Source organism: Pan troglodytes, chromosome 19 (assembly GCF_028858775.2).
Source record: "Pan troglodytes isolate AG18354 chromosome 19, NHGRI_mPanTro3-v2.0_pri, whole genome shotgun sequence".
Lineage (NCBI taxonomy): Eukaryota > Metazoa > Chordata > Mammalia > Primates > Hominidae > Pan > Pan troglodytes.
The window spans coordinates 83662165-83689979 of record NC_072417.2 but is presented as its reverse complement, the minus strand read 5'-3'; the positions used below and the strand labels follow the sequence as shown (position 1 = coordinate 83689979).

At 36.4% G+C, this 27815-nt stretch overlaps 1 long non-coding RNA gene across 3 annotated transcripts in view; it reads right to left on the bottom strand.

Moving 5' to 3' along the window:
* The window catches only part of LOC134808981 (uncharacterized), a 525139-nt gene that overhangs the window by 198793 nt on the left and 298531 nt on the right, over nucleotides 1-27815 (bottom strand). For all 3 annotated transcript variants that reach the window (XR_010153369.1, XR_010153370.1, XR_010153371.1), the window contains exon 3: nucleotides 5477-5567. This is a non-coding gene — a long non-coding RNA (uncharacterized LOC134808981). The remainder of the gene's footprint in view (nucleotides 1-5476; nucleotides 5568-27815) is intronic.

Sequence of the window (27815 nt, the reverse complement as noted above, 5' to 3'; positions counted from 1 at the left end):
CCTGGGAGGCAGAGGTTGCAGTGAGCAGAGATGGTGCCACTGCACTCCAGCCTGGCGACAGAGCAAGACTCCGTCTCAAAAAAAAAAAAAAAAAGAAAAAAGAAAAAAAATGCATGTCCACTTCTCTTCCTTGTTACTGCATGGTGCCATTTATTCTCCCCACAAAATTGCCAACCACCTCCTAATTTGTCTTTCCTTCTCCCTCTTGCTCAAATTAATGCAGTCACTGGTTCTCCACAGTGCAGTTAGAACCATTTTTGTTTTTTTACAGCTAAATTAGATCTTGTCAGTTAGTAGTTGAGTTTCTTCCACGTCTTTTTATTGCTCTAAGAAGAAAAACACTTAATAAATCAGACTTGTGTGGTCTAATCCATACTAAACTCCTAATCTCTACACTGTAGTGAGGCTACAATCCTCAGCTCCAGCCAGAGATTCCTTAATTTAGATTGCAGCTGTGCCAGTTACTAGATGTCAGTTGACCTTATGTAAATTTCTTAACCTCGCTGAACCTGGGTATTCATAAATGGGGTGAGCATCTACCTCACTAGAGGACAAAATGAACACAAAATGAAGCCGTGCATTTAAAACATTTCCACTAAAGCTATGTGCTCTGTGAATATGAAATCTCCTACTATCAAGCCTCACCATCTTCTTTTTAGCCTCTCTATCCTTTGCCCAGTTTCTAAGGAATGCTGTGTGCCCTCCTGGCACAGAAACTCTGTGTATGCTGTTTCTTTCTGGGGAAGCTCTTCCCTTACCTGCTGAACTCTCGTTGCCTCTGTAGCACCCAACCCAAGCATTTCTTCCCAACAGAAGCTTTGATCCCTGACTCCATCTGCTCTTTATCTCCCTTATCAGAACAGCAGTTGAACGGTCATTGATTTCATCATCTGAATAATGTCTGGCTCTCCTGAGACACTGTGGCTCCTTGAAAGCAAGGATTGAATTTGGTCACCTTTGCATCTCCGATATCCAGCACTGTGCTTAAAAATATGTGTTGAATGAATAAATCCGTGAGTTAATTAAATGGAATCAAACAAGTACAAATACTAAATGAATATGTGAATACGAACTTTAGCTTAGTATGGTCCAATGAATTCAACAGACCGAAATGAAATGTGAATTCTATTTGCATGTTTTTTCCTCCTGTCCATCACATTAAAAGGATGATAGTGATAATGACAGTGATGATGATCATACCCAGCTCTCAAACACGCCTAATATATTTGAAGCACTAAATGCATTTTGCATATATTAACTTATTTCATATTAGATAATAGCTACACAAATTTCAAGTTTCTTGATGGTTAATTTTATACCACTGAATTATAACCCATTTCAAAATATTAACAAATTGATTTTAGTGTATTATTATTTTGAACATGTCAACTTGTCCAGAAATCTTGGAGAGAAAGTCTTGGAAAAAAATCATAATGCTAAGGTAAGAACTCAGACTTCTGGGGCAGAGAACATGTATGTACTCAGGTCAGAGAATAAAATACACAAAACAATTCAGTGGGTCTTCACTATAAATAAGCTATTAATAAATGTCTAATGCTACCATTAGAATATCCTTAGAATTTTAGATATGAGGAATAATAAAATATTCCTTAATTATATATATACGTATATGTGTGTGTGTGTGTATATATATGTTTGTGTGTGTGTGTGTATTGCATATTCACTCTATGGCAAAGTCTTTACAAACATTTATTATATTATTCAATCCTCAAAACATCCTTACAGACTTTTTACCATCTAATTACACAAGAGGATAAATGTAGTAGTATCAGCAAGGTTTCATAACTAGCCCCAGGTCTCCCAACTTGTAAAGTGATGTTTGAATTGAGTTTTCTCTGACTCTGAAACCCATGATGTTCTAACTATACTTCCGACTACACTATGCTGGAAGAATGGAAATTGCTGGGATATGGATACAGTTGGTTATTTTCCTTTGCTCTTTTCAAATCAGTCAATTTTAGATTAAGTTGTGTTATCTCTGCTGAGCTACTAACTGGGAGTCCAAACAGTTCTACTCCTTCACAGCTGTGTGAGCAGAGATATATCTCTCAGACTAGATTATTTCCAAGTCCCTATTATCTTGAAAGAGATAGGTTAGAACACATTTATTATATTTGATAAATATAAAAATTATATTTGAGGTATAAGTAGATACATATTTTGACACTCAATGGCATAATCCAGTTTATGGAGAGGAAAAGACAACAAAAAAGAGAAAAACCTCATGAGCAAACACAAACAACATTCAAATCCAAACTAAATATGGGTGGGAGACTCAATAATGATCACTGCACTGACCAAAAGGCAATCCTTAATTTTGCAAAAATATTTGCAGTGTAAATTTTTGGTCAGTTGGGGACTGGCTGCATTTTTCAAAAGCCACAAAATCATAACCATAGGAGTATTTTAAATGTCTATGATAATTACTTAGTGGTTCAGAAACTACAACTTTATAATTCAAACTTCCAAGGAAAATGGTTTGTTCTAAGTTTAAAAAAATCATGGAAGGTAAGCAATACAGGATTTTTTTTCAAATCTATTTACAAAAAGAAAAAATATATAAGAAATATGCATTAAAGCTTTTTAATTTATAGTTTATTTTAAACTAATATTTTCCCTTTTCTCAGTAACATACTATTAAATTGTAGAGTGGGATAGTGCTGAGGGAGATATTTACATAATTTAATGTGCTACATGAATTGGTTGGTACAGAGAAAATTCTCTGCCATTTTTATTATTCAAATAATTTGGACAAAGTATCTCTGATCAAATTGCTTGACTAAATTAGGATGTCTATTTCCAACTTGCAAGATAATTTTGAAATGTACACTTCCAACTTGGCACAAGTATTTCAAAGAAAGCCCTCCCTTCCATGATAATTGTATTCCTCATCTCATTCAACAGTTTACTCTACAAATTTGTTCTTCACTAAGCACAAATGAGAGACACGGCTTTGAAGATAAAGGGCAATAATCACAATGAAATTAACAGGCCAGAACGCTAAGTCTTGTTTACAGCTAAATTTCAGTAGTTTGGAATGGAATGAAGACAATTCTCCAACTTTAGAAAGTTTTACTTACACTTGAAAGTATAAAATAATCTTCCACCACCATAAAATGCTTGCTGAGGAGGTAATTTAAAAGTTAAAAACAAAATGCCTGACACTTTATTTATTTATCAACAAATTAAATAAAGGACAAGAACATCCTGACGTTCCCCTAATTTCTCCACACTTGAAAGGTCCCGAGAGTAAGTGGTGAGTATAATTTAGCTCCCATCCTTTGTTGTAAAGACAGTTATTTAAGCCATGAGATGTATTTGTTAGTTCTAAACATAAAACATAACACATTGGCTTTTTTGAGATTCTGTTGTGATCATCCAACCAGTGCCACTTAGAATCACGCTTGGCTTTGAAGCCAAGAAGAGAAAAAAACACCAAAAATAAGAACTGAATATAAGAGATGGTTGTGGAGCCAAGTCATCAAGAATAAATGTGAAGAAGTCATCCGAGGGCTACATGCAAACATATAAACATTGTACATGTGCACAGCCTTATGTTCCTTGGGTTTAAATAAAATAATAAACAGATGTTGGTAAAAAAAGTTTCAGGTCTTGGGTTGGCATCTAAGGGAAAGATAAAAGTGAAGAAACCATAACAAAAAAGAATACTAAGAATTATACAACACAACCTTTAGTTTAAAATGCTGCCTGGCTAGAAAAGAACATTGCAGCCTATTCTAATTTACCACCACACACTTCAGAAAACAGTTAAAGCAACAAAATAAAACAGAAAAAATAAAAACGCATATCATTTAAAAATTAAGACTGACAGAAACACTATTATTAATATTGTCAGGCCTCTGAGCCCAAGCTAAGCCATCATATCCCCTGTGACGTGCACGTACACATCCAGATCGCCGGTTCCTGCCTTAACTAATGACATTCCACCACAAAAGAAGTGAAAATGGCCTGTTCCTGCCTTAACTGATGACACTGTCTTGTGAAATTCCTTCTCCTGGCTCATCCTGGCTCAAAAGCTCCCCCACTGAGTACCCTGTGACCCCCACTCCTGCCCGCCAGAGAACAACCCCCCTTTTTCCTTTACCTACCTAAATCCTATAAAACGGCCCTACCCCTATCTCCCTTCGCTGACTCTCTTTTCGGACTCAGCCCGCCTGCAGCCAGGTGAAATAAACAGCCATGTTGCTCACACAAGGTCTGTTTGGTGGTCTCTTCACACGGACGCGCATGAAAAATATAAGGACCTAAGAGGGTTTTTCATAAAATTCAAAATCTGTTGCTCTTTTGAGAATTATAGGCAAGTCTAATAAAATAGACCAAATCCTCACACTTCAAAGAAGGGAAGCAAACTCTTTTTCTCCCCTATATTCTCTCCTTGGTTCTGGTATCTTCCATTTATGATTAATAGTTACATTAACATTTTCCAATAATTGTTGCTATAGAGATATCATTGCTAAAAACTTTGTCATTTCAAACATAATAAAGTGATGTCAAAAAGATATTTTTCTTAAGTTTGTTATTAACATTTGGAGTAGAAATTTAAGGGTTTGGCAAGTATTTGTGCAATAGAGGAGATCTGTAAGTCACTGTAGTAACTGGCTGCCAAGTATTTGCTGAAGACCTACAGAAACATAGACCTGCATATACCTAGCAAGTTCTCCAGTTCTGCCATACCTAATAGTACCCAGTTAAATGATAATAGACAAAAATAAATAAATTAAATAAATAAAGGTAATAGTCCATTCTGAATTAGACTACCTTTGATATTGGCTGAAATGTATTAAAAGATCAGTAGACAACTTCTGAGACCACCACATACAACACTGCCTCCTACCTCTGCCAGGTGGGGAGGAAAATTGTTACATGCTTTAAGGGATTGGTATTTGCAGCAGAGTAGAAGTAATCTGATTGCATCATCAGAAAAACATTTGAACATTCCAAGTTTCTGCCCCTTTACCCCTCTGAAAAATAATAACACTAATAAATAAATAAAAACAAGGAAAAGAAACGGGAAACTTGGGGCGGCAGTGGGAAAATGGGAAACTTGATGTCCCATTGGAGTTGTCAGTATGAATGAGCTAGACAAAGAAGAAGAATCCAGTTAAAAAAGGGTAAGGAAACTACAACAAAACACTTCCAGCAAGTGAGTTCACACACACACACACACACACACACACACACACACACACAGAATATACTTCACAGGAAGTACAACAGAGAGGTAAAGAGAGACCTTCAGAGAATTAGAAGGAGCTGTTCCTTGCGTAAAGAAATGCAATAGAAATTTCAAGCCTAGAGAGGAAAAAATGGTTCCATGCCCATCTAATTTATGTAGGCAAAACTGTATCTTGACAGCAAATATGACTTTTGGAAAATAGAGTTAATTAGACTTTACATTTTATTGTAGACAAACTGAAAATTTTTTTCTACTTACCTCCTTCTTTTTCCTAACGTCCGTTTTGACTGCATCTTTTCAATCAGTTTCTCTCTTTCCCTCTGCTTCTCTCTTCTTCATTCATGGGTCTCTTAATAGAAAATGTAGATAATTTAGTGATCTTCACTATGTATTGCCTGGAAATCAGCAGCCTAAATTCATTATTCCTCTAACCCATTTAATTTCCTTCCAGTTCTACGCGTCTATGTTTAGCTTATAATCTTCCAATTATCATTCAATTTCCTGGTACTTTGATACTAAGAAGAGAGTGCTCTGCATATTAGACATAAAAATAGGGTCACTGGAATGTCTACCCTTCATAAATTCAAATGTTGACCTTTACCTACCCAACTATGTTTCTGAAAACTCACTTGGAAATTTTTGTCACTCAAATCACTAAGGACAAGAAATCCTGCTCTTGGCTGTAGTCAACTGTATTGAGAGTAGATCTATTTTAACCCGGTGCCCTGGATATTATGGTCCTTGATACTCAGGTTCTCCCTTGATGAGCAAACACAGTCTCTGCACTTATCTCAGATGTCTCTCCCTGTGCTATGCATTCCTGAAGACAGTGTTTGGCATTTGCTCTCTATATGAAGAGAGCTTCAATTGAGAGGTAGCCTCAGCTTCTCTGCTCAGTTATAGCCAAATGCATATACCTAGTTCCCCTTCTCCACTGGAGCAGGGGAGCCAGTGTCTTTTGAATTTGAAATGATCTTATGTGAGTTTCGTTTCAGAGAATTATGTCCTTATGGTACCTCGGGATGAGCTTAGACTGTCTCCTGAGGTAAACATCTTTTTCTTTTTTTTAGACAGAGTCTCGCTCTGTCACCCCAGCTGGAGTGCAGTGGCAGGATCTCAGCTCACTGCGGCCTCTGCCTCCTCAGTTCAAGTGATTCTCGTCCCTCAGCCTCCCCAGTAACTGGGATTATGGGCACCCACCACCATGCCTGGCTAAATTTTGTCCTTCTTCACATGGTGGCAGGAAGGAAAAGTGCCTAGCAAAACGGGGAAAAGCCCCTTATAAAGCCATCAGATCTTGTGAGAACTCACTCATAAGAACAGTAGCATGGGGGCAACCACCCCCATGATTCAACTACCTCCCACCAAGTCCCTCCCACAACACATGGGGATTATGGGAACTACAATTCAAGATGAGATTTGGGTGGGGACACAGCCAAAATATATCAGGAGTTCAAACAACTCAGTAGGAAAATAGTCTGGCAAACATATGGCAAACAGACATGTGAAAAGGTGCTCAACATCATTGATCACCAGAGAAATAAAAGCAAATCAAAACTGCAATGAAATATCATCTTACTCCCATTAAAATGGCTTACATCTAAAAGACAGGCAAAAGCAAATGCTGGCAAGGATGTGGAAAAAAGGTAACCCTCATACAATGCAGGTGGGAATGTAAATTAGTACAACCACTTTGGAGAACAGTTTGGAGGTTCCTTTAAAAAAAAAAAAAAAAAAAAAAAAAAACTAAAACTAGAGCTCCATATGATCCAGCAATCCCACTGCTGGGTACATACCCAAAAGAAATCAGTACATCAAAGAGATATCTGCACTCCTATGTTTGTTGCAGCACTGTTCACCATACCTAAGGTTTGGAAGCAACCTATGTGTTCATCAACAGATGAATGGATAAAGAAAATGTGGTACATAGACATAATGGAGCACTATTCAGCCATAAAAATGAATGAGGTCCTGTCATTTGCAACAACATGCATGAAAGTGTAGGTCATTGTGTTAAGTGAAATAAACCAGGCACAGAAAGATAAACATTGCATGTTCTTACTAATTTGTGAGATCTCAAAATCAAAACAATTGAACTCATGAACATAGGTAGAAGGATGGTTACCAGAGGTTTGGAAGCATAGTGCGGTGTTGGGGGAAGGTGGGGATAGTTAATGGGTACAAAAAACTCAGAAAGAATAAATAAGACTTACTATTTGATAGCACAGCAGGATAACTATAGTCAATAATAATTGCCCATTTTAAAGCAACTTAAACAGTGTAATTGAATTATTTGTAACACAAAGGATAGATGCACAAGGGAATGGATATTCCATTCTCGATGATGTGATTATTATGCACTGGAGGCCTGTATCGAAACACTTCATGTGCCCTATAAATATATAATCTACTATGTACCAACAAAAAGTAGAAATTTAAAAAAATTAAACATTCTTGGAAACTTAATATGAACTTCCTTTCTGGATTATAGTATTTTTGGAACTGTGCTCTATACCACTTTTTTGCTACAAATGCTTACTCCATTAATTGGTTCATACTTAGCCTAAGGAATTTTGACTGTTGTTTTACAAAGTATTTTTTAATTTCTGGGACACCTATCTGACCATCTAAAGTCAATGGACCATCCAGTTTGACCTCACCAATTACATCTATGTTGGAAGCATCTCCACAGTAGAATTTATAATGTTTATTTGAATGGTCTACATTTCTTAACAAACACAGCAGGTTCACATTGATTGTGATTATAACAAGAATCTAAATGTTCCCGGTTCTTTTGTACAACTTGCTCAGAGAGTTGGACTGTTTGTTATTGTTAAGAATTATTTCAGCTTAATTGTGACCCTAAATTAAAGCTGGTAATTTTAAATAGAGATGCTTTCCACATTAGAATACATATTGAAGTAATTGCTCTTTCCTTTCTCAAAGTCAGTGTTGTTTTCCCAATTTTTCTTACATTAAGTTACTTAACTGGCAACAAGAAAAATCTGGTATAAAACAATTATCGTGCTATAATCTTCTTGAGAAATGATAATTATTAAATCTAATCAACATGACTCACTTTACTATGGATACTTGAAGTTATGTGATACAGTATATACTTGTTTTCCTGGAGATGAAGTACATTATTAACATTCTGGTTGAAGTTCTTTAAATGAACTAAGCAGTTATCCCCAAAGACACTGTATTTATGAACTCACTTTATATTAAAATATCATGTACATATTTATCTATTTTGTCCATATTAAACATGGACATGTCATTTCCTTAGCCCAGAATTTTTTATGAAACTGTTGGGACATTTCATGGAAAACTGACTTGACATCTCAGAATTACATTATTCTAAAATAAGTCTTCCTTGATGTTAGTCTCAATGATTTAGGCAGTGCATTAATATCATAGTTTCCCTTAATATTGTGTCATAGCTATATAAAGCAATATGTGATTGAACAAGGGGTTCCTCATTTGAATTTTGATGAGCTATTGCTGTTGCCTTCACATTGATCTACCACGTGGCCATAAGCTCCCTTTGCGATTTACTTTGCCATTTTTTTTCTCCATATAGCCTTTTCTCAAACTGAGAAAAACTTTTGCCACGGTCTGCACACAACACACATTGTTTTACCTTCATGACTTTGCTTGGTTTTCCTGCCTACATAAAATACCTTCATTCACTCAATCCGAAATTCACTAAGTTCTACAATGTACTAAACAGTGTTCCAGCTTGAGAACAAAGAAGGAAGATGCTCAAGATCCCTGCTCTTAAGGAGTTTGCTTTCTAGTAAAGGAGATACACAATAATCAAATAGACAAATACATACTGTAATTTCAGATAGAGAGAATGCAATGAAGACAATAAAGCACAGGAATAAATCAGAAGAAAACAAAGCAGAGGAGATGAGAATTTCTGGTCTAGAATGACTGTCAGGAACGGCTGCTCTGAAAGAGTGAGAATTATACAGAGGGCTAAATTGTAAAGGAGGGCTAAGTAGATGTAGTAAGTCAGGGTTCTCTAAAGGGACCAAACCAATAAGACATATGTATATATGAAAGGGGTTTATTGGGAGAATTGACTCATGCGATCACAAGGTGAAGTCCCACAATAGGCTGTCGGCAAGCTGAGGGGCAAGGAAGCCAGTCCGAGTCCCAAAAGCTCAAAAGTAGGGGAGCCGACAGTGAAGCTTCAGTCTGTGGCTGAAAGCCCAAGAGCCCCTGGCAAACCACTGGTCTAAGTCCAAGAGTCCAAAAGCTGAAGAACTTGGAGTTCAATGTTTGAGGGCAGGAAGCATCCAGTATGGGAGAAAGATGAAGCCTGGAGACTCAGCAGGTCTGCTCTTTCTACCTCCTTCTGCCTGCTTTATTCTTAGCCATCCTGGCAGCTGATTAGATGGTGCCCACCCAGATTGAGGGTGGGTCTGCCTCTCCCAGTCCACTGACTCAAATGTTAATCTCCTTTGGCTACACCTTCACAAGCACATCCAGGAACAATACTTTGCATCCTTCAATCCAATCAAGTTGACACTCAATATTAACAATCACAGCAGGGTAAGGACTGAGACTGAGGAGGGAAGAGCTTGCTAGGCAGAAAGAGAAACATGAATAAAGCTTGTAAGACAGAAACAAACTTGATATGGTGGATAACCAGTCAGAAGGTCAGCGTAGCTGTATCCATAGTTAAGGAGAGAAAGAGTCAAGGGAAATATGTGGTATAAAATCTTGAAGGCCACACTAAGGAATTTCCTTTTTATTGCAAGTATAAATGAAAAGCTTTAGCAAGAGACTTAAGCAATTTGATTGACATTCTTAAAAGACCATGTTCATTGCTGTGTATAGAATAGAATGGTTGGGAGAAATATTAAAATATGGTAAGAGTCCAGACAGAGACGATGGCAGCGTGAATTTAGGATGATAGCCAAAGAGTTAGTAAGAGGTGATTAGATTTAAGCTAGGCTTTGGGGATAGAGCCCACATGGCTTGTTGGTGTATTACATGTGGGAATGACAAAAATAGACTTAACCAGAATTATGTTGATAATTATGTTGATTGTTTCGCCTGAGCAACCAGATGAATGACAGTTCCCATAACTGCCAGAGGAGGAGTATATTTTGTGGATGGGAACCACGGTTCTATTTTGTGAATGTTTAAGAGAGATCAATTAGCCATTACCTCAGTATAAATAATTATATATCTATATTCACAAATATCTAGATGGAACCTCTCTCTCTGTCTCTCCCCCCCACCTCCCTCTTGTTTTCTGTCATCCATTTCCACTTCCTACTAAATTGTTAATTTGTACATATGTCTTATTAATCTGTATTAGAAAGTATTAACTTCAAGTCTTCAATAAATGAAAGTCAGCCAATATATGAAGAAGATGAAGAAGAAAAAAATGATGGATTCATCTAAAAACACAAAGATATTTGATATGACTGGCTCTCAGGAAGACCTAGAATCATGTCATTGAAGTCCATGATTTCTTTAACTAAAATTCCCTTTGTGCATTCGCTTCATTGTTCTTTATTAGAAGACCAGAAGATTCTTGTCTGTTTTTTAAATAATATTTCTACTGCAAATGTGGAAGACGTTTGCTCACAGCTGCAAAGCGCGCATATTCAAAATCTCTTCAAAAATAGATTCAGAAAATGAATCCATTTCTGTTTCAATTATAAATTCTTAGAGATAGAATTATTTTGCTTTGGTTTTCATCAGTTGCTCATCCCTGGCCCAGATAACACTGTAAATGCTTTATGGTTAGAGATATGTTTGCTGGAACTGTGTAAATCCTCTGAAGTTTAGTGAGTATGCCATGGGTAATTTTTTATGGGACAGAACAAATGAAAGAATAACGATCAAATGAATGAATGGATGAATGAATGGCTTCAGGGTATGTATAATTGGGGAGAAACATAGGAAATTCACTATACAAAAAGGCAACAGAGTGAAATTTTAAATCCTTAATTATGTTCTAAGTTCCACTTACAGTAGAAAGTAGCAGTTTGTTAGAAACAATTACTTCTATCACAATACCAGACTAACTGTCATACTTAGAACGGTGGATGCAAAGAAGCCTGAAATAACTAAATTACAAAAAAGGATGAGGAGTTCTTCATAGGTAAGCAAAAAGCAGGGGCTTCTTTTGTACTTGGAGCAATATTTTAGTCTTAGCATGAGCAGCAGAGGGAGAGGCAGGCCTGATAATCAGAAAATAGTCCATGAGACCACGAGAAACCAGCTGAAATTTAAGCACTGTATGGGTTGACATGATGGATTGGAATTTAAAAGATCTCCAAAAGCAAACATAAATCTCTCATCTGACAATTATCTCTCATGAGTATTTTGCTGAGTATATATCAATGGGAAGAGTGAGAGAGCAGAGAAAAACAGTACAGGCTCACATAGTGCCTGAGCCCGGACACTGCTAGAGTTGAATAAAGAGGTAAACTAAAACTCATGCTGCAACTCAGCTGTGTGCCCGTTCAAATCTTGGTAGGATCAAAATGCTCAACCCCCTTTGCTACAACACAGGGTGTTATGGACTGAGAGGAAGGAGAAATATAGATCTCTTTAATTGCAATTTAAACTTTACGCTAGTTAAATGACCCAATGCTAGTCTAGCTCTATTCATGGTAAAATCTAAACATTCAATCCCTTACCCTAGCTGCCTGAAAGGGAAAAGGTATGGAAACTCTGAAAGAAAGAAAACAAAACCTGTTGTCTAGTTCAGTCCATTCTATATTTTTGTTCAAAATGTCCTGCATATAAGCAGAAATCAAAAGACATACAAAAAGAGGTTAAACTGACCCAAAAATGGAAAAAAAAAAAAAAAAAACAGCAAATACAGGCAGACACAAAGAAGAACTGGATGTTTTAATTAATACACAGGACTTAAACAAATCTAAATATGTCAAATAACTAAGAGGCAAATAATTTACCGAATGGTAAAAGCCCTAAAAAATGACCGAATTGAAATTCTAGAAGAAAAAAATGCAATATCTGAAATTAAAAATTTATCAGATGATTTTAAACAGTAAACTTGAAGACAAATACATGTTACTCACATTAAAACTTTGAGACAAAGAAAAAATAGCTAAACAGAGCATCATAGACATGTTAGGACCATGTCAAATAATCTAAACATATAACTGGTGTCCCTGAAGCGAGAGAGCATGGGCAAGGAAGTATTTGAAGACATACTTGTGAAAATTTTTCTATATGTAGTGATTGAAATCAGCACACATCTCAGCAGCTCAGGGAATCCCAAACATGATAAATACAAAAATAAAACCAACAAATAAAAACCCATAATTCCTACATGTAGCATAGTCAAATGCAGAAAATCATAGATAAGAAAAATATTTTGAAAGAAATCTGAGAAAAGTAGACACATTACATTTAGGAAACAACAATAAGAGAGATAACTGATGTCTTATAAACCCAAAGCATTTTCAATCTAATTTTGTATTTGATTAGCTAATACAAAAGTGTCACTGCCTTTTTTTTTTTTTTTTTTTTTTGAGACAGTTTTTCTCTTGTTGCCCAGGCTGGAGTGCAATGGCATGATCTTGACTCACGGCAACCTCCTCCTCCCGGGTTCAAGTGATTCTCCTTCCTCAGCCTCCTGAGTAGCTGGGATTACAGACACCACCACACCCAGCCAATTTTTTGTATTTTTGTATTTTTAGTAGACATGGGGTTTCACCATGTTGCCTAGGCTGGTCTCAAACTCCTGACTTCAGGTGACCCACCAGCCTGAGCCTCCCAAAATAGTGGGATTACAGGCGTGAGCCACTGCGCCTGGTCTCCTTGCATTTTTAACTGTATTTATTTATAAAAAGTAATAGAGACATAGCCCAAATTAGATGAAATTGTATCTTGGGAATCTGTCTCACTTTTTCCCCCATTATCTCCCTCCCACCAAAACATACAAAATGGGTTCAATATATGCAGATGCTTATTAAAGAGAGATGATATTTAGTTCATATTAAGTTCAGGAGACTGGTGGCAGAGAGAAAAAAAAAAACATCAAATGCCTTAGTTATGCTTTCATTGTAGTCATTAATTTAAGCTTTTAATTGAAAGATATTGCCTTAATTTTTCCATTGAAGAAAGATGGAAATATTTGAAAATAATTAAACTTCAGGTGGAGAAATTGTAGAACTTAGAATCAATGGCTATAGGTTTTAGCATTTTGATGGTGGTTTTGACGTTTTGACATTAACGTTATTTTTTTCAAGGGACAGTGTTGACCATGCTATGAATGATAGTATATTTTATAAGGTGGAAATCTGGAGTTCTATGCTTTTTTTGTATAGTGTTTTTGAAAATAATAATAACAAGTGACGTTGTTTGTTCTCAGCCTGTTACCTTCTAGGAGTAGAAAGTAAAACAGTGAATTCTCATTTTGATTTCTTTTTTATTTTTTCATATAAATATGCAAAATTGGGCATTCTTTACTCCAAGAGAGGACAGGAGTAATTTTATTGTTTTATCAATGATGTATTGGAAGCATTATGTGTTTTGATGGAATGAGCTATATTTGTGAAACATGGTTTTTAAATCTATAATATAACAAATTTGGTTATAATCTGTGCTTTAACAGCTTATGAAGCATTCTACTTTTTCTTTAAACAAGATTATTCCTCTAGAGCTGTTTGCTATTCCAGATATACTCTATCTAATTATTAACTTTGCACAGTATTTCAACTGGATCAAGAATTAAATAGACTATTTCATTTAGAAATTTGTTGTTAAATTTTTAATTTTCATGATCAAAAATCAAATGTATAACTAAATATGTAATTAAATAATTTAGGAAGACTCACTACTATGCTCCCAACCACCACCAAGCTTGTCTAGTGTTTTGTAGACTGAATTTCATTATATTTATATATATGTAATTCACTATATATTATGACTAATTTTTGTGTTTCAAACTTTACCCTTCTTCAATTATCTAGGTTATGAAAACTAAAACCAGCACTGTCACCAAAACAAAATAATTATTAGAGGGCCTAGAGAGAAATATATAAAAAAACAAACAAAAGCAAATTAAAATATATGAACAGTTATGGATATGGGGAAATACAAATAGAAAAATAAAGTAAAATAAAGGACAAAGTTCACAGGAAAAAAAAATGTCAAATCAGCTTTTACATCTAGTGGTTGATTACAAATATGGCTATGAGAATCCCACCAATCAAAACAAAGACTTAAATAGGGTCATAGTGTCCATTATTTAAAAATAAACTTCGAAGAGGAGTACAGATTTTGGAACAACAAAATTAGAAATACTGCAGAATGGCACTAAGAAAGGAGCCACTGCTGTATAGTTATAGATGACACACTACAGTAAATCACAGTATAGTGGACCCTGTCTTTCCCATACAACGGAGGGCTGTATTTTTCTAATATTCCTCAGAAAAGCAAAGAAGTGTACATTCAATGCTCAGCTCAGTAAAAGCAATTCTATAAGGAGCCAAAATTATTGGGGGAAGAATATAGACCTCCCCTAGACTAACGTAATTCAAAGATAAAATTTTGGGCCGGGTGCAGTGGCTCATGCCTGTAATATCAGCACTTTGGGAGGCCGAGGCGGGAGGATCATGAGGTCAAGAGATCGAGACCATCCTGGCCAACATGGTGAAACCCTGTCTCTACTAAAAATACAGAAATTCGCTGGGCATGGTGGCACGTGCCTGTAGTCCCAGCTACTTGGGAGGCTGAGGCAGGAGAATCACTTGAACCAGGGAGGCAGAGGTTGCAGTGAGCGAAGATCGCGCCACTGCACTCTAGCCTGGCGACAGAGTGAGACTCCATCTCAAAAAAAAAAAAAAGAAAGAGAGAGAGATAAAATTTTAAGTACTTGGTGAAACTGAAGCAGTCCATGCATTATAGGTAATCATCAATAGACTCATATTTAAGTTTATTTTTATCAATAGTATTATTTTTAATTGACCATTTGACAAAACATTCTTGAATGAGATTACATTTTCTGGCTGGAATATGAAAGAGGGGAAACTATTCCCAAATAAAGGCAAATCCATATTCTTTGACTATCAAATTAGTTGATAATAGAGTTAATATCAACTTATAAAATAAAGTGCTTATAGGTGTCAGGATAGTATACTATGCTGAAAGATAAAGAAATGCTGACTCTCAATACGTCAGCACAGTAAGAATTTCTTTCAATGCCAATCTGGAAGCTTTCCTAGTGGATTGCTTCCAAGACCATGTTGCTACTGGGCCAGATGGAAGTCTTGGCTTTCATGGACACTATGGAAGAGGAAGAGGAGTCTGAAAGATTCTGAAGAATGGTTTTTACATGTTGCCCAGTAGGATTAACACCACTTCGGTCCACATTTTACCTGCTAGGAAAATTGTTCTAACAAAAATACAAGGAAGGCTGGGAGGGTAAGAAATGTAGTCTTCCAGTGGGTTCTGGGAAGAGGAGACAGTGTTGGGAACATAAAGTGTTTTCTTTGTTGTTGTTCTTAACCAGAAAACGTGTCTGAATAGATTTTTAACTCACTTCTAAAAAAACTAAGATGACTTCGATGCATAGATGATGTTGATGAACAAGTCCCCATAGATCCACATTAACAGGTTTCTATAACCATGGCTACAATACGTTTTCCCCAAAGAGGTTTTTGCATAACAGAAAAGAGACGAAATGTTGTCTCAGTAACCCCTCCAAAAAATAGAATATGTAATTTGTCTAGTATATTTAGGTAATAAATCAACAATCTTAATGTGTAAATGAAAATAAAACACATTGTTATAAACTTCAGTTTGGCTTTCTTCATAAACTGAGATACAAAGATGTCTTAATGTAAGTTTTGTACTTCTAATCACTCTTATAAAGCTTATATCAGTAACCAAAACAGCTATTAAATAATGTCCACATTATGTTAGAAGATTCTGATCTACCCATTTTTCCAAGTAGTTTATTGCAGAATAGTGTTTAAAATAAGAGCGGAGATTTCCAAATAACTATTGTTAATGTTCTGGTAGGAAATCGTGCTTCTTCAGATACTGTAAAGAATAAAAAATCTTGCATCCAAATAACGGATAATATGAAATTTCCAGAAAGCACCAGTGATAACTGATTTATCAAAAGTGAGGAGTATTCATTACTGAAATGTCTCAAAATTTCATGAGATCATTGTGACCACAGAGCTCACTATTTACCATAGAAAAAATGGCCGTCCCATTTTACTGTCTTTCTTAAGGGTTTGCAGGTTTTCTACAATAACCTTCATGACCAAACACAAAGAAATTAAATACATACATACATACATACAGTAAAATGCTCATCATCACAGGCCATCAGAGAAATGCAAATCAAAACCACAATGAGATACCATCTCACACCAGTTAGAATGGCGATCATTAAAAAAGTCAGAAAACAACAGGTGCTGGAGAGGATGTGGAGAAATAGGAACACTTTTACACTGTTGGTGGGACTGTAAACTAGTTCAACCATTGTGGAAGTTGGTGTGGTGATTCCTCAGGGATCTAGAACTAGAAATACCATTTGACCCAGCCATCCCATTACTGGGTATATACCCAAAGGCTTGTAAATCATGCTGCTATAAAGACACATGCACACGTATGTTTATTGCGGCATTATTCACAACAGCAAAGGCTTGGAACCAACCCAAATATCCAACAATGATAGACTGTATTAAGAAAATGTGGCACATATACACCATGGAATACTATGCAGCCATAAAAATGATGAGTTCGTGTCCTTTGTAGGGACATGGATGAAGCTGGAAACCATCATTCTCAGCAAACTATCACAAGGACAAAAATCCAAACACCACATGTTCTCACTCATAGGTGGGAATTGAACAATGAGAACACATGGACACAGGAAGGGGAACATCACACACGGGGGACTGTTGTGGGGTGGGGGGAGGGGGGAGGGATAGCATTGGGAGATATACCTAATGCTAAATGAGTTGATGGGTGCAGCACACCAACATGGCACATGTATACATATGTCACAAACCTGCACGTTGTGCACATGTACCCTAAAAGTATAATAATAATAAAAAAAGAAAATAAAGGAAAAACCAAAAAACAAAAAAAAAAAAGAAAGAAAGACAACCTGACAAATATTCCCATAATCCCAACATTCAGAGGCAACTGTGGAATTTTGTTTTATCTGATAATTTATTCATAGTTTACATCGTGATGATAGATATTATTGCTGGCTCCTAAATATTGGCTAAACATTTTGACAAAGAATTTCCTATTTCATTTATATAATTATGTAAATATTACTCCTGTGTAAGAGACACCATATATCATAATTTACTTAACCATCCTCCTAATATTGGACATTTAGATATTAGGATATTTTACTATATTTATTAAGATAGTATTCATCATGGTAGTCTTATGAGAGTTCCCAGATGAAAAATTCTGGGTCCAAATGTATCAGCATTTTCAAAGTTTGGAGTACGTATTGCAAATTTGTGTTCTATTCATGTTTCTCTATCTTCTCTCTGGAATTCCTAGTGGGTTTTTTTGGCTCTTAAGAAGTGTACAAATCTTAAACTAGTTAAAATATCTTTTCTGTCCTTTAGGTGTAGAACTTTTCATGCTCTACAGTTTACAACAAAAGTCTGTATATGATTTAATTTATGCTTCATAAACACGCTTTGCAAGATTAGGATGATATTATTTCCATTTTCACAAGCGAAGGAAGAGGGATGTTAAATTTCTTGCTTCTGGTTCTAAGACTAATAAATAACACGGTCGGAATTTGGATCTCTAGCTCCTGCCTCCTACTCCAAGGCATTTTCAATTATGATAGGACTACAAGGTACAGTGATTCATGGGAATTCAAACTGTTTACCTTTTGTAATAAAATGCAGCAACATTGGTCCTCACTTTCAAAAGGAAAAGCAACATTATGTCAGATATGATTTAAATGTAATAACAATTGCTTAACTTGCAAGGCAGTGAGAACATGTGGTACCCTTTTATAGAGACTTTGTTTTTAAAAGTTAAACTACATCAGCTTTTTCTCAGCGCTGTATCTGTGATTCCCGAGGAAAACTTAGAATCAAAAACGCTTTTTAAAAAATCAAGTACTTGTTTTTTTTTCATGTTTTGTAGATTTTCTTTGAATTGTAAAAAGAAAATCCTTCTAATGTATGCATAAACAAAACCAGCTTTTGTCACTAGCACCCTGTAGAAACCAAAGATGAACATTAAATTACTCTGAGCACATGGCTACTTGCCAGTAATTATTCAATACGAGGTTTAACCAAGTGTATCTAGAATATGAGGACCATGTATACATAGCTAAAGGGAAAGACGTGGTTAAAGTAATTATCTGGCATATTCCCACAGTATAGACAGTCAGTCTGGCTCATTCGGAGTAAAGAATAATGACCGAGCACATTTCTTTTGCCAAAAGGAGTTATTTGGCAAATCACCTCAATGTGCCTCAACAGATGAACATTAAATCTACAAGATGCCAAAAGAGAAAGAAAACAGGACTTCCTTGGGTATTGGAAAGCCTGCAGAAAGCACAGCCTACGGGAAGGACGCTCTAGAAGAGAATGGGCCAGAATCAGGGAAACCGCCTTAACATTCTGTGATCCTTTCTGGGGCTTGTGAATTGAGATTCTAGTGTCTCTTCGTCATACCTCTCTTACTGCTTCATCATTTCTTCCCATGAAGCTTCTGGTGTTTTCTTAAATGTCTTTTTTGCTAGGTAATGAAGATCTAACTTCTCTATAGATAGTGGTCCCCCTTTATCCAAAACCCCCAGTGGATGCATGAAACTGCAGATAATACCGAACTTTATATACAGAGTCCCTAACTTATGAGGGTTCAACTTAATGATTTTTCCACTTTACTACGGTGCAAAAGCATTCTGTTTTTCTCTTCAGTACAGAATTCAATGAATCATGAGATAGTCAACATTTTATTATAAAGTATTCTTTGCACTAGAGGATTTTGCCTAACTAGGCTAATGTTAAGTGTTCTGAGCACATTTAAGGTAGGCAAGATTGATCTATGATGCTTGGTAGTTTAGGTGTATTAAATGCATTTTTACTTAATAATTTCAGTGTATAATGGATTTATCTGGACATAACCCCATCATAAGTCAAGGAGCATCTGTATACATGTTTATTTTGATCTGATAAACAAGACACAATTAAGTGACTAACTTGAAGATGGCCCATACAACATGAATATGCGGGACAAAGGGATGATTTACATCCTGGGCAGGACGGAGTGGTGTGGCATGAGAGTTCATCACACTCTTGAGAATGGCACACAATTTAAAACATATGAATTGCTTATTACTGGAATTTTCTATGTAATGTTTTTTGACTATGGTTGATCACAAGTAACTGAAACCATGGAAAGCAAAATTGAAGATGAGGGGTGGGATACTATAATTCCAGAGCTATAGTTTATCTGATGACTAATTCAAAACATTATATAATCCCATCTTGAAATTTTCTTTTGTGCTGCACATAAGAAGAGACTGATTGAGAAGCACCAGGCTTGTTTACTGTTGACAACAATAATACATATCTCAGTACCCTCTGCGGATAATCAATACCCTTTCTAGTTTGTTTTCCCCTTTGCTCCAATTTCCTTGAGATTATTTTTAAATGAAGCAACACTGATTTACTATCATATAAATGTTACTTCTATGGACAAGAGTGTTATTCATTCTAAACATAAGAATTTTCTTAAGTTCAGGAGTATATCAGCAGATTTGTTACATTAGTAAACTTGTGTCATGGGGGTTTATTGTACAGATTACTTCATCACCAAGGTATTAAACCTAGTACCCAATAGTTATTTTTCCTGATCCTCTCCTTCCTCCCACCCTCCACTCTCTGATAAGACCCAGTGTGTTCTGTTCCATTCCTACAACCAAAACAGAAATGATGGCTATTCTTTTTCTTGCTTAACTGACAGATAATATTTCTGAAAGATTCCATTAGATTTTTCTTTGGCTGTTTATTTTGATATAGCAGATTGATCAATGGGTTGCATTCTACAGGCAATTTCTCCAGGCTCATATATTTCCTTCACTGTTTATTAACTATATGACTTATCTTTCTTGGCGGTAATTTTCTCATTCTCATAAGAGAGATAATGGTTTCTGCCATGTAGGAATTCTGTGAAGAATATATAAGATGATTTATACAAAAGCTTAATATTGAGCCAGATGCATGGAAATGTGTTAATACGTATTCATGATTAGAGGTAGTAGCATGTCAAACATACACACTCGCTAGACTTAGATTTATTGTGGGATCTTACGCAAATTACTACTTCATGTTACTTGTTCTAATTTTCCTCGTCTATAAATCAGAGAGATAGTAATGACCCCATAGATAGGTGATATGAGAACTAAATAAGTCAATTCATACAAAGTGTTATTATAACATTTTGTGGCTCATGCATGGTAAGTACTCAAAAAATTAACTACTGCAAATATTATTTATCCATCCATGCTAAAAGAATTTTCCAGGATAAACGGAAAACAAGACGAAAAAACAGGAAACTCTACATTAAAAAGGGCATATTTAATTGTGAATTATTTGTAAACACTGCTGCATTTGAATATATAGAAAAATAAAAATTAAATATCTCAACACAGAAAACATTATCACTAAACATAATGTCAGTGTCTCCCATGGGGTGAAATGTAAAAGACTGTAGATGATTATCAGCCCCAATCTCTGCCTTCTGCTTCCAGAACTCAATTTTAGGTTTGAGTTATAAAAAGCATTTAGAAGCACTTTAAAGCCCACTTTTCTTTTTTTTTTCTATTTATGTAAATTAAAAATATATGCATATAGGCTGGGAGCAGTGGCTCACACCTGTAATAAAGCTCACTTTTCTAATTTCCATTGTCTATTTGCCCAAATTTTAAAGAAAGGCTAATGATTTCTATTTTTTTTTATCATAGTGTACTTTTTGGCTCCTGACTGTACCCAGGCGGATATGCCTATCTTTTGAGATTCAAATGAGGATTCAAACTCTATTCCTTTTGATGAGAAGTTTCTAATATTGTTTCTAGCCCCTACCTGGAATCAGGGGTTGGGACACACATTTTGCTTTCCCAATCCCTATTCGGTTTTTAGATCCCGGTTCTACTGTCTTGATTCAGTGTGTAGATGGTCTGCCACCTTGGTATACAGCCAAATATTAAGTTCTTGTTTCTCATCTCCAAGTCCACCTTTTAATATTCTGCCCTGTGATATTGTGCAGACCATATTTCTCCTTTGCCATCTGCCTGTCTGCTACATATAACGCAGTAGATGGCACTAAGGGGAGACTGGAAGCCTGGGGACTCATGAGTTCTGTTTGCTCCCTGTTGTTAAAAGCACCACTCCCATAACAGGTCTTCATGCCAACAGCAGCATGTACTCACACAGCTCCCAGCTTCATCTGGCTTGCTGGGTCTAGTTTCCACCTTCATTAGAACTCCCAGAACCCGCTCAGAAGGTTCCCTCAGAGCTATCCACCAGACAGCACCCCTTCTTAGACGTCTGAGTAGAAGCTTTCACTTTCAGGAGCTCTCTCCTATGAATTCTAGAGGTATGGAGCTGAAACACGTCCTCTTCTCCTTGTGTAGGTCCCAGCTGCCCAGTCTTCTCCTCCAAACTTCTAGTATTTGAAAATGTTCAACAACTTCTTCCCTTTCTTCCTGCGTCTTAACCAAGATGGCCTTCACATTCCTCTCACCTTCACTAAACTTTAGACAGATTACATCATGACCATAAGCTTCTGACCTCTCTTTTCTTAGAGTATTTACAGTAAAATACTAGCAACGGTAAAATCTTTCTCTGCCCCTTTTACAGCCCAGAAATGTCTTTCTCAAAGACCTGGGAGCCACCCCCTTTGAAATCTAATCATTAAGGAAGACAAGTGTCCCTTTTTCCCATTCTTTGTGGGAGGGTAGGAGGCTAACCTGAACAAACAACAATTAGCAAACACAGATGCTCTAACGACTTGACCAACTTCCCCTTCCAGCTACATTTCCACTAGTTTATCCCAGAAATTAAAAACCCTCCTGTTTCTGCAGAAACAAAAAGTGGGAGGGCTGAATTCAGTCCTGTTCTGAAGTCTCCCTCCTTTATTGCTATAACCCGAATAAAGTCTGTCTTGTCCATGTTAACAAGTGTTTAGCACAATTTCACTTTGATAATCTTTTCTGACAGTATCATCTCAGTGTTTCCCCTTTGCCTTTTCTATCCTCCCATACCAAATAATTGATTCTTTGTATTAAATCCTGCTAAAAACAAACAAACAAACAAACTAATATTCCGTCTGGAACCTGCCCGATACGGTGTGCCATCCTTTTTTAGCTGTCAACAGGTGGAGGACTCCTCATTTATCACTTACTTCTAAAAAAAAAAAAAAATTCCCCCCCCAAAAAAATTAAAACACAGAAAACTAAACTGATAATAAAAGGCTGTTTTATATAATAAGGTTTAAAAATATGGGGTGGGTAGAAATGTTTGTATCATACTGATGCCAAGAAAATAAAACTGAAGAGTATCAGCGATATGGTTTGGCTCTGTGTCCCCACCCCAATCTCCTGTTGTATTGTGATCCTGGTGGGAGGTGATTCGATCGTGGGGGTGGTTTCTAATGGTTTAGCACCATCGCCCTAATGCTGTCTCATGATAGAGTTCTCATGAGATGTGGTTGTTTTATTCCTATTTCAAAGTCTTTAAACTTTTTTCATTACATATTTTGTTTACTAAACTAAAATTACTTATGCATACAAACATTTCTGAACTTCCATGGTACTTTCAGTTAGTATCACATAATTTACCACTTGCTTGGACACTCCTAATTATATTATTGATTCTTGCATATATCTTGCCTCACACACTATGTTGTAATTCCTCATTTTAAAATTGCCTCCTATTCATTCCATTGGTGAGGAAAGGATTTCTCTATAGTGTTATGGGAATGGCAAAATACTAATACTTCACACTGGACAAGTGAGATCAACAGCAGTGTATTAGTCACATATACTCACAGACCAGGGGAGAGGGACACCATGCCACACACAGCCACATGGAGTGTGCGCTCAGCAAAAGAGCTCCTTCATTCTCTCTCTTCCTCCAGCTCCCACCATGTAACATGTGTTGCTTCCCCTTTGCCTTCTGCCATGATCATGTATTTCCTGAGGCCTCCCCAGCCATGCTTCCTGTACAGCCTGTAAAACTGTGAGTCAATTAAACCTCTTTTCTTTAGAAATTACCCTGTCTCAGGTATTTCTTTACAGCAGTGGGAGAATAGACTAATACAACTAGTTCTGTGCTTCAAAGTCCCTTGCTCATTTCAATAAACTTGACCTCTAGGTTCTAATATGGATAATTAGCTTGCTTTTCCCCTCCCTTCAGGAGGACAACAGAATACACAAATATTTTCGGATGCAGCACAAGTCAGCTCTTGGATGTGTTCTGCTCCTGCCTTTGTCTCCATCTGGCACCTCTTTTCTCACCTAAATGACTAACCACTGCATTTACCTAAAGAAAAACAGAGTCCCAAAGGGGAATTTTAAGAAGACAAACCCGGCCAGGCGTGGTGGCTCATGCCTGTAAGCCCAGCACTTTGGGAGGCCAAGATAGGCAAAGCACAAGGGCAGGAACTCGAGACCTAGCTGACCAACGTGGTGAAACCCCACCTTTACTAAAAATGTACAAAAATTAGCTAGGCATGGTGGCGGGCGCCTGTAATCCTGTGTCAGGAATTGGTTCCTTCCAGTGGTTCTTGGTCTCGCTGACTTCAAGAATGAATCCACGGACCCTTGTGGTGAGAGTTACAGCTCTTACAGATGGTGTGTCCAGAGTTTCTTCCTTCCAGTGGGTTCGTAGTCTTACTTGACTTCCAGAGCCAAGCTGCAGACCTTCACAGTGAGTGTTACAGCTCTTAAACGTGGCGGGGCCGGAGTTGGAGTTGTTTGTTCCTCCCCTTGGGTTCTGGTCTCACTGACTTCAGGAGTGCCCCAGACCTGAGCATTACAGCTCATAAACTTAGTGGGCACCTAGAGCGACCAGCAGCCAGATTTATTGTGAAGAGTGAAAGAACAAAGGTACCACATCCTGCTAGGGGACCCAAGCAAGTTGCCCAGGCTGACTGAGGTGGCCAGCTTTTATTCCCTTATTTGGCCCCACCCACATCCTGCTGATTGGTCCATTATACAGAATGCTCATTGGTCCATTTTACAGAGTGCTGATTGGTCCGTTTTTACAGAGTGCTGATTGGTGCGTTTACAAAACTTTAGCTCGACGCAGAGCACTGATTGGTGCATTTACAATCCTTTAGCTAGACAGAAAAGTTCTCCAAGTCCCCACCCGACCCAGAAGCCCAGCCAGCTTCACCTCTCAATCCCAGCTACTGGGGAGGCTGAGGCGGGAGAATTGCTTGAACCCAGGAGGCAAAGGTTGCAGTCAGCAGAGACGGCGCCACTGCACTCCAGCCTGGGCGACAGAGCTCCGTCTCGGGAAAAAAAAAAAAAAAAAAAGACAAACCCATACAAATAAACTCTTGTCAATAAGCAGGCAATTCACAGAAATGTTTGATTTGTTGTATAGTCACTATCATTACCCTTACCCTCCAGCTGTTTTTTTAAAGGAATGATGAAGCAACTACTGTGGTTTTAAGCAAAGTGGTGCAGAGAAAGTTCCATTGCTATAAAAAGAAAACCAATCACAATGTTTCTAAATTTTGCTTCAGTTGTGCTTTAGACCAGTTGATATAAAGCAAAAAATAAAAGTTAAAAATCTTGTAAGCTCTCGGCTCCCTTTTTTTGGTAATGCAATTTATGTTTCCTCTTAGCTCCTCTAACTGCTGTGATTTGAAACCTTTCTAATTGACTTCTTAGAATCACCGTGGTGCAATTTAAAGGCAACATTTTGCAGTTAAGAAAAAGAAAGAGGAATTGAAAGGGGTGTATTTATAACCTTGGTCATAGGTATCCTAGGAGTGTTTCTGTTTTAATAATTAATTAGCTTATCAGTTCAGAAATGTTAAAATGACTTTTGGAATCCTGTGCTCTGAGGCTGTTGGCACCATGCATATTTCCTGACTGGTTTCCTTAACTTTCCGTTGAATTTTTTTCTCCTTGAAACTAAAATCATTTAATGAAATCTGACACTTCAAGGCCACCGACTGATCTTCTGAGCAGAAGGTATGCAAAGGTGGCCAACTTCATTAAATTATAGCCCCTGTCCAGGTTAGGAGACATCATTTTAAGGCAGACAAAGTTCAATGCAGCCAGGAATGCTAAGAGACATAACTAATAACATAGAAAAAAAGAAAGTGAAAAAATCTGAAGGGAAAATAAGTTCAACACACAGAAAAGTGAAGATCAGGAGGTGGGGGAAGGAAAAGGCACACGTGCAATTTTTTTCCCACTTATTCTATTTCCTTTATGTTCCCTAGTTCAGGGCCGCTGGTAGAAGATTGATACATTTATTAATTCTCCATGCAGAAAGACAAACAGTGGACTCAGTCCATTGGGATTGCAATGTCTGGCCCCAGGTGTCCCTGTGGAATCTTCCAAAGTTGCCTAATGGTCTTTGACCAACACAGACCCATTTAAGAAATACAGTATCCATTTTCTAAAATCTCACTCAGACTCATACATAAAATAAAATCATCCTGTCACAATGCACTGGCTTTCCCTCCAGTTCTTCCTTTTATTTCTCTTGGTTAATTTAAAACACAGGGCTGGGAAAAGAAAAGGAAGAAAAAACAATTTAAAGGATGTTCAAGATAGTCTTTGTAATATGATTTTTTCCCATTCAAATTGCAAGAATGTAGTCAAATACACCATTTATTTCTGTATAAAGTGGTAATTTTGCTTTCTCTTTTAGAAACTATTTGAGCAAACATTCATACAAATATTTTCACTTATTTTACCTGTTTTTTAAACTTAAGACCTGACTGAGGGCACTAGCAAATTATGGAATCTATTTTATTAGGGTTAAAACTGACATCATAAAAGGGTGGAAATTTTGGTTTATCTGCTTAATTTTTTGGGGGGGTGGAGACTTGCTGTCTTTCATTTTCAGAACTCATCTTGGATATTAGATGCTTATTCGTTTTAATAAATTTCCACATATTAGATGAAGTATACATGAAATATTAGTAACATAGCAGGTATTTTTCTTTTCTATAGTTCCTAGTACAATTCTAATAAAGAGAAACAACTAAAGAAAAAAAGTTCAGATGATCAGAAGTGATTCTGATTTTAAGTCTTGAAAATAGGTAAATTTAGTTCAATTATTTGAGATACCTTTATGTAAAATTCTGAAAGTTTGTCAGCGTAAGATGAGAATAACTGTTAAGTCTGTTTTACAGAGCACTTAGATTTTGTGAAGGATAATATAGTAGGATATTATTAGAAATTTAAAAATCATCTTTTGAGATCAATTTATATGTGAACCCTAAAAAAAACATGCTTTTAGTTTGCATTTTGGATGATGAATTGGAAAGGTTGTTATTTTACTAAAGTATTCTGTTATGTCTGTTTATGTTATTAAGTGAGATGAGATAACGTATATACAGTATCCAACTCTGTTTTAAAAGGATGGAATATATCATTTCAAGTAATAAGGTCCATTTATCTAAACTTTATATTTGTTTGGGTTGGTTCCTGAAATAGACCATGAAACCAACTTTCTTAAAAGATTTGAAAAAAAATCATAATTGAACATAGAATATCTGACAAATTTTTAGTTAACTACATTAAATATAAAATTATAAGACTATAATTGTATGTATAAATTCATTTTACCTTTTTCATTTTGTAAGACCCATATTTTAGTAAAGAATGCTCTATTTGGTGGATAGATGAAATATCATATTTGTATATATATGTACCCAAGCCTATTATAAAGTAAAATATAACTACATTATATATATATGTAGTTATATATATTTGTATAGTTACATTTGTTAAATATAAAATATTCACAAAAAGACTTTGTGAGGTTATCCACCCTAAAATATAGCTTGTTGAGAGAGTACTGTACTGGTTGTAAGCCCTTAGATTTTGAGGATAATTGTTTAGAAAGTCAATATGTACAATTTTTTTAAAAGTTTGAATTCCTACCTCACTCCATATGCCAAACAGTTAAATTCAAATAGAAATCATTTAATGAAATAAGAGCAAATACAGGTGATGTTTTAAAATAAACTCTAAGTGAAAATTTCTATTTAAGAATATCATTAAACCAAATAATAAAAACAGAAGTTTAAATTCGTCATTCTAACTGAATTAAAACTTAAATTTGTATACCAAAAAAAAGAAGAAAAAGAAAATTTGGTAATGAGGACTTTGATGCTGAGCAGGTGTTCCAACATCACTGCGACCACAACACAAGAATCATTTAACAATTCTCCACCCTGAACTCCCAGACATATTCAAGGAAAAGGTGCTCTGCCAGCTAGAGGACTTTCTCTGTTGTAATAAACAGCATCAAACATAACAAAGTCTTCAGAAAACTGGAATAATTCAGGCAGGAAGATAGTAACATAGTGAACAAATCAAAGACTGAGGCCA